This window comes from Cupressus sempervirens, chromosome 5 (genome assembly GCF_028749045.1).
Source record: "Cupressus sempervirens isolate cs-2001-9-10 chromosome 5, ASM2874904v1, whole genome shotgun sequence".
In the NCBI taxonomy this organism is placed as follows: domain Eukaryota; kingdom Viridiplantae; phylum Streptophyta; class Pinopsida; order Cupressales; family Cupressaceae; genus Cupressus; species Cupressus sempervirens.
In genome coordinates, this window is record NC_143122.1 from 10,866,117 (window position 1) to 10,875,838 (window position 9,722).

Sequence of the window (9,722 nt, forward strand, 5' to 3'; positions counted from 1 at the left end):
TATCTAGGAGAAGGAAGAATAGAGCATATAGACTCTACTTCAACAAGTGGTTAGAGAGAGATGACTGCACTTGTATTTTGAGCATGGAGACTCAAGGATACTAAGCTTGAAAGGAGGCCAAGCTATTAGAGTTGTACAGACTGAAAGCCACTCAAAGATATGAGCTGAGAAGTGATATGAAGTCTACAAGTTGAGTTGTATTTTGTAATCAAGTCAAAACCCATTATTGTTACTCTCTAGCAATTGTATCAGTTAGGGTAAAGGAAAATCTTATGGACTTAAGTTGGTCTAACATCCATTTGTAAATCTTTTAATAGGGTGGAATTTCAAGTGAATGTTCTAAAGTTCTCTAACCAGGCCCACTTCTAACAAGGTGGTTAAATCCTTTAACCAGGTCACATTTAACAATGTGGTGTAAGCCATTAACAAGGTAGGCCTTTCACAGGGCATCATTTCAAAAGACTGAGAATTGAGTAGCATGTTACTGGTGGTTTTTCCCAAATTTGGTTTCCACATAAATTACTATGTTGTGTTAATCTTTTATGTGTTATGCTTGCACATTGATTTACAATAACCTGCTAAATAAGAAAGTTAAAGCTTGGATGAATGAATAGTTTGATGTGCACACTTTACTTGATAAAAAAGTTTGAATAGGACATTTTGGACTTTGAATAACTAATTCACCCCCCTTCTTAGTTATTTTAAACCATTTTTAACAATTGGTATCAGAGCCATCTGCTAATTTAGTTTCAAGGTATTAAAAGCAGGAATATCAAGATGTCCAAGAGGGAGGTTCCCAAGCTCAACAAAGACAACTTTGTTGCATGGAAGAGTTTGATGAAACTACACCTTGGATCAATAGGTAGTTATGCAAAAACCTTAATTGGAATAGAACATGTAGACCTAGCTAGACCTCTTACTATAGATGATTTGAACAAGAGGAAGGAACACAATCAAGCAATGTTGGAGATTGCCTCTGCACTTAGTTATTTTAAATTTGATGATATCAAAGAATGTGATACTGCATTCAAGATGTGGAAAGCCTTGTTAGATATCTATGGAGGAGATTAGAATGTCCAAAGAGCAAAGAGAGAAAGCCTGAGAGGAAAGTTTGATGACATGAAAATGGAAGAAGGTAAAAATGCTACTCAATATGTTGCTAGAATGAAATAAGTGGTTAGTGTAATAAGAAGTTTGGGTGGTCAATTAGAAAAAGAGACTATCAATAAAAAATACTTAAGAACCCTGCTTCCCATATATGCTATTAGAGTTTCAGCCATTCAAGAGCTAAGTTGTGTATAAGGAAACACACTAACCTTTGAAGGAATTGTGAGAAGACTTATTGTATTTGAATTGTCAAATTTTGATAACTATAGACCTAAGAAACTTGAATTTTCTTTCAAGGTAAAGCTAACACTGAAAGACACTAAAGAGGTGACATCAAAGAAGAAGAGTAGAAAAGGAAAACATGCATCCAGTGATAGAAGTACAAATGAGGAAGATGTGGAACAATTGGAAGCACTACTGGCTAGAAGATTTCATAGAGACAAAAGAAAATTTAAAAGTAAGTTGCCTATCATTTGTTTCAATTGCAATGAGGGTATGTGCAGGATCATGGTGTGCCAAAAACTGGCGATCTGAAAAATATGTAGTTCTGAAATGCCTCGAAGAATTTCAAAATCTATTCCAACTTTTTTCCCACCCATCTTGATACTAAATGAAAATAATTAATACATTTATAATTCCTACTATATCTTTCAATACCAACCTTATATGGTCATGTTTAAAACATCCCGAAAATGTGTTTTTGGCATGTTCTTATGTGTTTTTTACTTCAAGCATGTAGCTGACGACTTTTTTAAAACCAAAATTTGATGTAATGAAAAGGGTTTCTTAAGAATGTTCTTAGTTTTTCATAAAAGTAAGTTTTGTCAAATTACAAGTTCAGTAAGTAATTATTACTTATTTTCTAATGGAGTTAGCTACAAAGTGTTGATTGACATACTGGTTGAAAAATAGCTATAACTTTCAAACGGTATAAGATTTGTCAAATCCAAAAGATGCATCACATTCTATGCTTCAACTAGTATAAGAAAAAAAGAAGAAAAACTTAATTTTGATTTTTTTTGAACTAGTTAAGGTGGTTAGACACAAGAGGTTTTTCATTTTGAAAATAGTATAGTAGAAAATTCATAATTAATTATTTATTTGAAATAAAAATTGCTAAAAATATGCGTCACATCTAGGAATTAGTATACTTTTTATATCTAAAATTATATTTAAAAATATTACCATTTGATTATGATTAAGGTGGTCAGACATACATCTACTTTTTATTTTCGCCCTGAAATTTTTGTAGTACTACATTAAAATCCAAACTTTTGACCAATCAAATATTTTTTTCTCGAAATAAGGCCTTGTAGTTTAGAAACTAGATTCAATTTCTTATAGATTATTTTCTTACAACTTTTTGATATAAAGTCCAGAACCACTTTAAAATTATGTGTCAATTTGACATAACCATGATTTGCTAGTTTTTCACTGCTACTTAAGGCTATAGTTTGGTACACCATGATCCTGCACATATCCATGAAGTAGGTCATATTGCTACAAGATGTACTCAGAAGAAGAACTATAAAGAAGGAAACAAGTGCAAGAACAAAAGAGAAGATGATAGTAGAGACTACAAGGACAAAGGCAAAAGATGCTACATTGTTGAAGAAGATTTTGATGAAAATGATGATGAAGTACTGTATGTAGCTATGAAAGATGAATCAGATGAAGATGAAGCAACAACACTGGTAACCTATGTGAACAAGAATGACAAGTGGATCATAGATAGTGGTTGCTCGCATCACATACTAGGAGATAAAATTAAGTTTATTACCTTTACTCAATATGATGGAAATAGTGTTAGATTTGGTAATGATACTCCATGTAAAATCAAAGGAAAAGGGATCAATTAAACTTACAGAGAAAATTTCAAGTGATAATGCATACTATTTTGAAGGATTGAACTATATCACAGTTAGGCAATGTAGGTTGCAAAGTAGAATTTGGAAACAAAACTGCCAAGATCTATGACACTAATGGAAATCTGATAGAAAAAGGTGAACAAACTAGGAGTAATCTATTTTACCTAGATATGGAAGATGCAACTTTTCTTATTGTTATACTTGATGATGTGTGGTTATGGCATAAAATATTGTGTCATGTTAACTTTGACAATCTAATTAGCATTAGCAAAAAGAAGAAAGTCAGAGGTTTTCTTAAACTGAAGAAGCTTGAAAATATAATGTGCAAACAATGTCAACTAAGGAAGATGACTAAGTCTAGTTTCAAAAGTAAAACATACACTCCCAAAGAAGTACTAGAATTAGTCGATACAAACTTATGTGGTTCAAAAGATTTGCAAAGCTACTTAGGAGATATATACATAATGCTATTTGTAGATGACTATTCTAGGATGATGACTACTATGTTTTTAAAACAAAAATCTGATGCATTTCAAATGTTCAAGTGGTATTTGGCCAGTGTTGAGAAGGAAATAGGTAGGAGTCTGAAATGCCTTAGATCAAACAGAGGAGGAGAGTTTACATCAAAGGAATTTGAGATATTTTGCAATGATAAAGGAATCAAAAGACAAATATCAGCACCAAGAACTCCACCTTAGAATAGTATTGTTGAGAGAAGGAATAGGTCAGTAATAGACTATGCTAGAACCTTGATGATGAAGAAAAATGTTGCTCTAAAGTACTGGAGAGAAGGTTTAAGTACGATTGTTTACACCCTGAATAGAGTCCAAGTCAAGAAAGGTACAAATGCAACACCTTTTGAATTATGGTATGGTCACTCACCTAATGTAAAATATTTCAAAGTCTTTGGTTGTAAATGATATATTCTTAAAGATACTAGAAATGACAAGTTTGATGCAAAAAGTGATGAAGGCATATTCCTTGGATACTCCACCAGAAGAAAAACATATAAGTGTTTGACTACTAACACTAACAAGATTGTGAAGAGTGCAAATGAAAATTTTGATGAGCATGCAGAAGTCCAAGTTGAAGAGTCCAAGCAATCAGAAGATTATAGATCCTTTGCATAATTCTATGAAGGAATGATTGTTGAAGATAATGATACCAATCAAGTTGGGAATCAACAACAAATCTTACTATCAGCCGAGTCACAACTAGTGAATGCCAAGCTGCATTTAGAAGCCAAGTAGAAGAAAGAAGAAAATACACATTCTGATTCTAAAAATAGTATACATGAAAGAGTGATGAAGTACTAGAAGAACAAGAGAAAAATGACTCTAAAGCTGAAGGATCAAACATGGAAAGAAGGACAGAACCAAGATTAGCCAAGTATGTGAGAAGAGATCACCCTTCAAATCAAATCAATGGTGACAAGGATGCAAGATTAATGAAAAGGAATAGACTAAGAAAATAATCATGCTTGTTGAGCAAGGTTGAGCCCAAAATAGTAAGAGATGCTCTACAAGATGAGGACTGGTATAAAGCTATGGAAGAAGAGATAGACCAGATTGAGAAGAACAAAACCTGGACCCTAGTTCCTAGACCAACTGATAAGAATGTAATTTGTACCAAATGGGTGTTTAGGAACAAACTTGATGAGAATGGTGAGATAACTAGAAACAAAGCCAAACTAGTTTGCAAAGGCTATGCATAAGAAGAAGGACTGGATTATGGGGAAACATCTGCCCCTATTGCAAGAATGGAAGGAGTAAGAACATTTCTTATGTATGCTACTTACAAAGGTTTCAAAGTCTACCAAATGGATGTGAAGTCTATTTTTTTGAATGGTATATTGGAAGAGGAAGTCTACATAGAAAAAATAAAGGGATTTGTTGATGACAACAATAAGAATATGGTTTGCAAACTGCATAAGGAACTTTATGGTTTGAAGCAAGTACCTAGAGCATGGTATGATAGACTGCACAAATATCTTGTGAATATAAGATTTGAGAGAACAGATGACAACAACAACCTATATATCAAGACAAAAAAACATAAAGACATTTTGATATTTGAAATCTTTGTTGATGATATAATATTTGGAGGAAAAAATGTTCTATGCAAAGATTTTGCTAATCAAATGAAACATGAGTTTGAAATGTCAATGTTTGGAGAAATCAAATTCTTTGTTGGATTCCAAGTACATCAATTGAAGCATAGCATATTTGTGACCCAATTAAAATAAATCAAGGAGACACTCAAAAAATTTGGATTAGAAGACTCAAAATTAGTTAGCACACCAATGGTAATAGGACATAAATGATCAAAGAAAGATGAGTCAACAGAAGTGAATCAAACAATTTATAGATCAATGATTGAAAAGCTACAATATGTTGTACATAGTAGACCAAAAATTGCATTAGCTATTGGAATAGTGGCAAGATTTTTTGCAAATCCAAGAGAAAATCATCTGATGGTAGTAAAGAGAATATTGAGGTACCTAAAAGGAATTGATGACTTTGGTTTGTACTACAAGAGAAGTGAAAAGTTTGAACTAATAGCCTACACTGATGTAGATTGGAGAGGTAATATTGATGATAGAAAAAGCACCAGTGGAGGAGCACTTTTCTTGGGAAAAAGATTGATTACATGGACTAGCGAAAAGAAAAGTTGTACCTCACAGTCCACTGCAAAAGCTAAATATGTTGCAGCTACTATCAATTGCACCAATATTGTATGGATCAAACATTTGCTGCAAGGTATGAAGGAAGAGGTAAATAAAATTGTGATACTTTATTGTGATAATACAAGTGCTATAAACATATCAAAGAACCCTATAATGCATGCCAAAACCAAGCACATTGCAATCAAGTATCACTATGTAAGAGAGTTGGTGGAAGACAAAGAAGTGAAGAGGGAATATGTTAGGTCAAAGAAATAGATTGCTAACATTTTCACAAAAGCACTACCTAAAGATGCTTTTGAGCATCTTAGAGGTAAGTTAGGGGTGATACCCCTAACCAAGACTACTTGAAGTAAGAGCAAGATTTCCCTACATCAAGTGAGCAAATTGTTGAAATATTACACATTGATGAAGAGGATACTTACTTTAGGATTTATGCTTGAAGTAATAAAAGTACTGAAGTTTCAAATCAATCACAAGCAAGGTGATCGAGGGAGAAATTGAATGAACCTGTAGATGCTACACTTGCTTGATAAGATGCTAAGATGTTAATATGTCTTTGGCATTGTTGTCAAAGAGGGAGAAAATGTTAAGAAACTGATCAACAACATTTGATCAACAACTGAGAGAGAAGATGAAGAAACTGATCATGAAAAAGAATAGCAAAAGATGTAGTACTACATACAGAGGGATAAAATTTAAGAAGGAAGAAATGAAAGAAAAAGGATACAACAACCAAGAGGGAGAAGTAGAAATGAAGCAATCAGGATAGTAGATCAAAAGAGGGAGATGTGAAAACTAATGGTAACAAAATTACTTTTTGACATTTGACTTACTATTCTAACCTAGTTAGCATGTTGATAACTTGGTTAAATAGTTTAATTTGATGGTTGATCAGTTTGGTTTGCCATCAATGCCAAAGAGGGAGATTGTTGGAAATCTGATTGAAAAGATCATTGTGTGAAGAAGATTGATTGAAAGAGAGAGATTGTTGTTAAAAGAATGTTTTCTTTCGTTATTTTGTCTTTGATGTCAAACCTACTATTTGTAGGAATGACAATTTTTTATAAGATCCAAGTACTATCACTTAGTTGATTGATGAAAAGGATTTAATCAACAAGATGTAACAAAAGTACATAAGGAAAAGGTTGAGTTATGGCTTTATAATGAAGTACAAAGATTAGCTAAGACAATGGTTAAATGATTTATTGATAACATACTTGAAGATACATAGGTTGGCCACACTAAGAAACACTAGAAGTATAAGTTAGAACAAGGCTGACTGCAAAGCTTAAATTAAGTTCATCAATCGGTGCCAAGCAAGTTAGTTGAAGCTAAGAAAATTTTGAGTTGGAGTTGAGAAAATGGAAAACCTAGTATGTGTCTAGTGAACTTTAGGTGCCAAGTGAAGTTCAAGTGCTAAGTAAAGTAATAGGTGTTGGGCATTAGAAAATCTTAGTAGATGCTGAGTAAGCTTTAGGTGCCAAGCATCAATAAAACATAGTTGATGCCGAGTAACATAGTATGCATTGAACACCATAATTTCAATAGTGTCAAGCTACTATAGTAGAGGAAATAAAAAAGATTCATCGAATCTGAGCCAACAAAGTTGTTATCTTGAATTTTGTAAACTAGTTGGAGGATAAGGATGATGAGCTGGTGGCATAATATGGGTTAGATTCAATGAATCCTACCTAATCCATACAAATTAAAATTAAAGGAGGGAAGAATCAAGCAAGAAAAGGAACTCCAAGACTTCTATTTAAGGAATGACAGACCAAGAAGCTAGAGCTATTGGTGTACCAAATTAAGAAGTGTTCGAAGGGTGTCAAGGAGAAGACATCTAGGAGAAGGAAGAATAGAGAACAAAGACTTTGCTTCAACAAGTTGTTAGAGAGAGGTGATTAAACTGGTATATTGAGCATGGAGACTCAAGGATACTAAACTTGAAAGGAGCGCAAGCTGTTAGAGTTGCAGAGACTGAAAGACATGCAAAGATATGAGCTGAGAAGTGATATGAAGTCTACAAGTTGAGTTGTATTCTATAATCAGGTCAAAACCCTTTATTATTACTCTCTAGCAATTGTATTAGTTAGAGTAAAGAAAAATCCTATGGGCTTAGCTTGGTCTAACAACCATTTGTAAATCCTTTAATAGGGTAGCATTCCAAGTGAATGTTTTAAAGTCCTCTAACTACACCCACTTCTAATAGGGTGGTTAAATCTTTTAACTTCTAATAGGGTGGTTAAATCCTTTAACCAGGTCACATTTAATAGTGTGTTGTAAGCCTTTAACAGGGTAGGCCTTTCATAGGGCATCACTTTAGAAGAGTGAGAATTGAGTAGCATGTTACTGGTAGTTTTTCCCAAATTGGTTTTCCATGTAAATCACTGTGTTATGCTTGCATGTTGATTTACAGTAACTTGCTAAATAGGAAAGTTAAAGCTTGGATGAATGAATAGTTTGATGGGCACACTTTACTTGATGAAAAAGTTTGAATAAGACATTTTGGACCTTGAATAACTAATTCACCCCATCTTAGTTATTCTAAACCATTTCTAACATACATGTCCATATTTGATGTCCAATCTATAGAATTCCTTAGTATATTCTTTCATAGTCATGTCATTTTGTTTCAAATTTTGCATTATTCTCAACAAGCTAACTTGGTAATCAGCAGGGAGGAATTTGTTTTTTACCTTGTTCACCATCTTTGGCCAAGTTCTGATCTTCTCCTTTCCTCTGCTTTGTCTATCAGTTTGCAAGTGCTCCCACCATAGTAATGCATGACCTTTCAACCTAGTGATTGCAATCTTCACCTTTCTATTATAAAGAGTGTTTTCATACTCAAAGAACTTCTCCAATTAGAGATCCAATCATTCCTCATCTTGATCTTCTTTAAGTTATAGATTATGGTTTGGTGCTGCTACTTCATCACCACTTACATCATCAAGATGTGCTCCTCTCCTCTAAGATATCTCCACAACATCTAATATGGCTACAATTTGTCTCAACTAATCCAATATAGCATCATCAACATTTCTTCTACCACAAACCATCTTTACAAATCAGGTTCTTGCAAGATCATAACCCTTGGTAAGTTATAGGTGAAATCCTTAGTTCTGCTACCCTACAACCAAATCCAAATCATGGTTCTACATGATCCAATATCCATAAGGAAGAACCTCAAGCTCTGATACCAATTGATGTAGGCAGAGGATGAATAACTAGGGCCAAAGGCTCACCCAACTATCCAAACCACCTTGCAAGAGTTCACACAATGGGAGAAAACACAAGGAAAAACAATCAAAGGAGGAAGAAGAGAGAAATACTTTTATTGATTCATCAAAACATCTTCATACATGCCCAGCTATAAGGCCTTCTAGGTTATGACCAACTAAAAATACATTAACATTCAAAGATCCAACTGCAAATTTTCACTTTCAATTCTGCTCTCCAGAATTCCTCTTCTCAAAAAATTTCCTAACTCAAAGCCTAAACACTCTATATATACTTTCCAAAATGACTTATAGATTATTCTAGAACATTACATAAGAGGAAAGCCAACCCAACAACAATCTAGACACATCCCAAGAAAAGATCTTAACATAAATGTCACGATTAAAATAAATCCTGCAAGTTAGCTCATAAAAATCATGTCCAAATTCTAACACTCAACATACACTAGGTAACTTGGAACATGAAGAATCACTCGACATACATTGGGTAACTCAAAACATGAAGAAATTGCTACAATAACTTGACACATGAAGGAATTGCTATAGTAACTTGGCTCCCACTGAGTGCTATAGTAACTTAGCTCCCATTGAGTGCTACAGTAACTTGGCTCCCATTGAGTGCTATAGTAACTTGTCTCCCATTGAGTACTATAGTAACTTGGCTCCCATTGAGTGCTACAGTAACTCAGATTGTATTAAGTGCTATAGTAACTTAGCTCCCACATGCAAAATGAACAAAAATGAGCAGGATAACAAGGCAACCCAAGATGCTCTTGCATCAAGACTTTTGCAAACTTGAGAGAATTGATTCTATAGAATCCACTA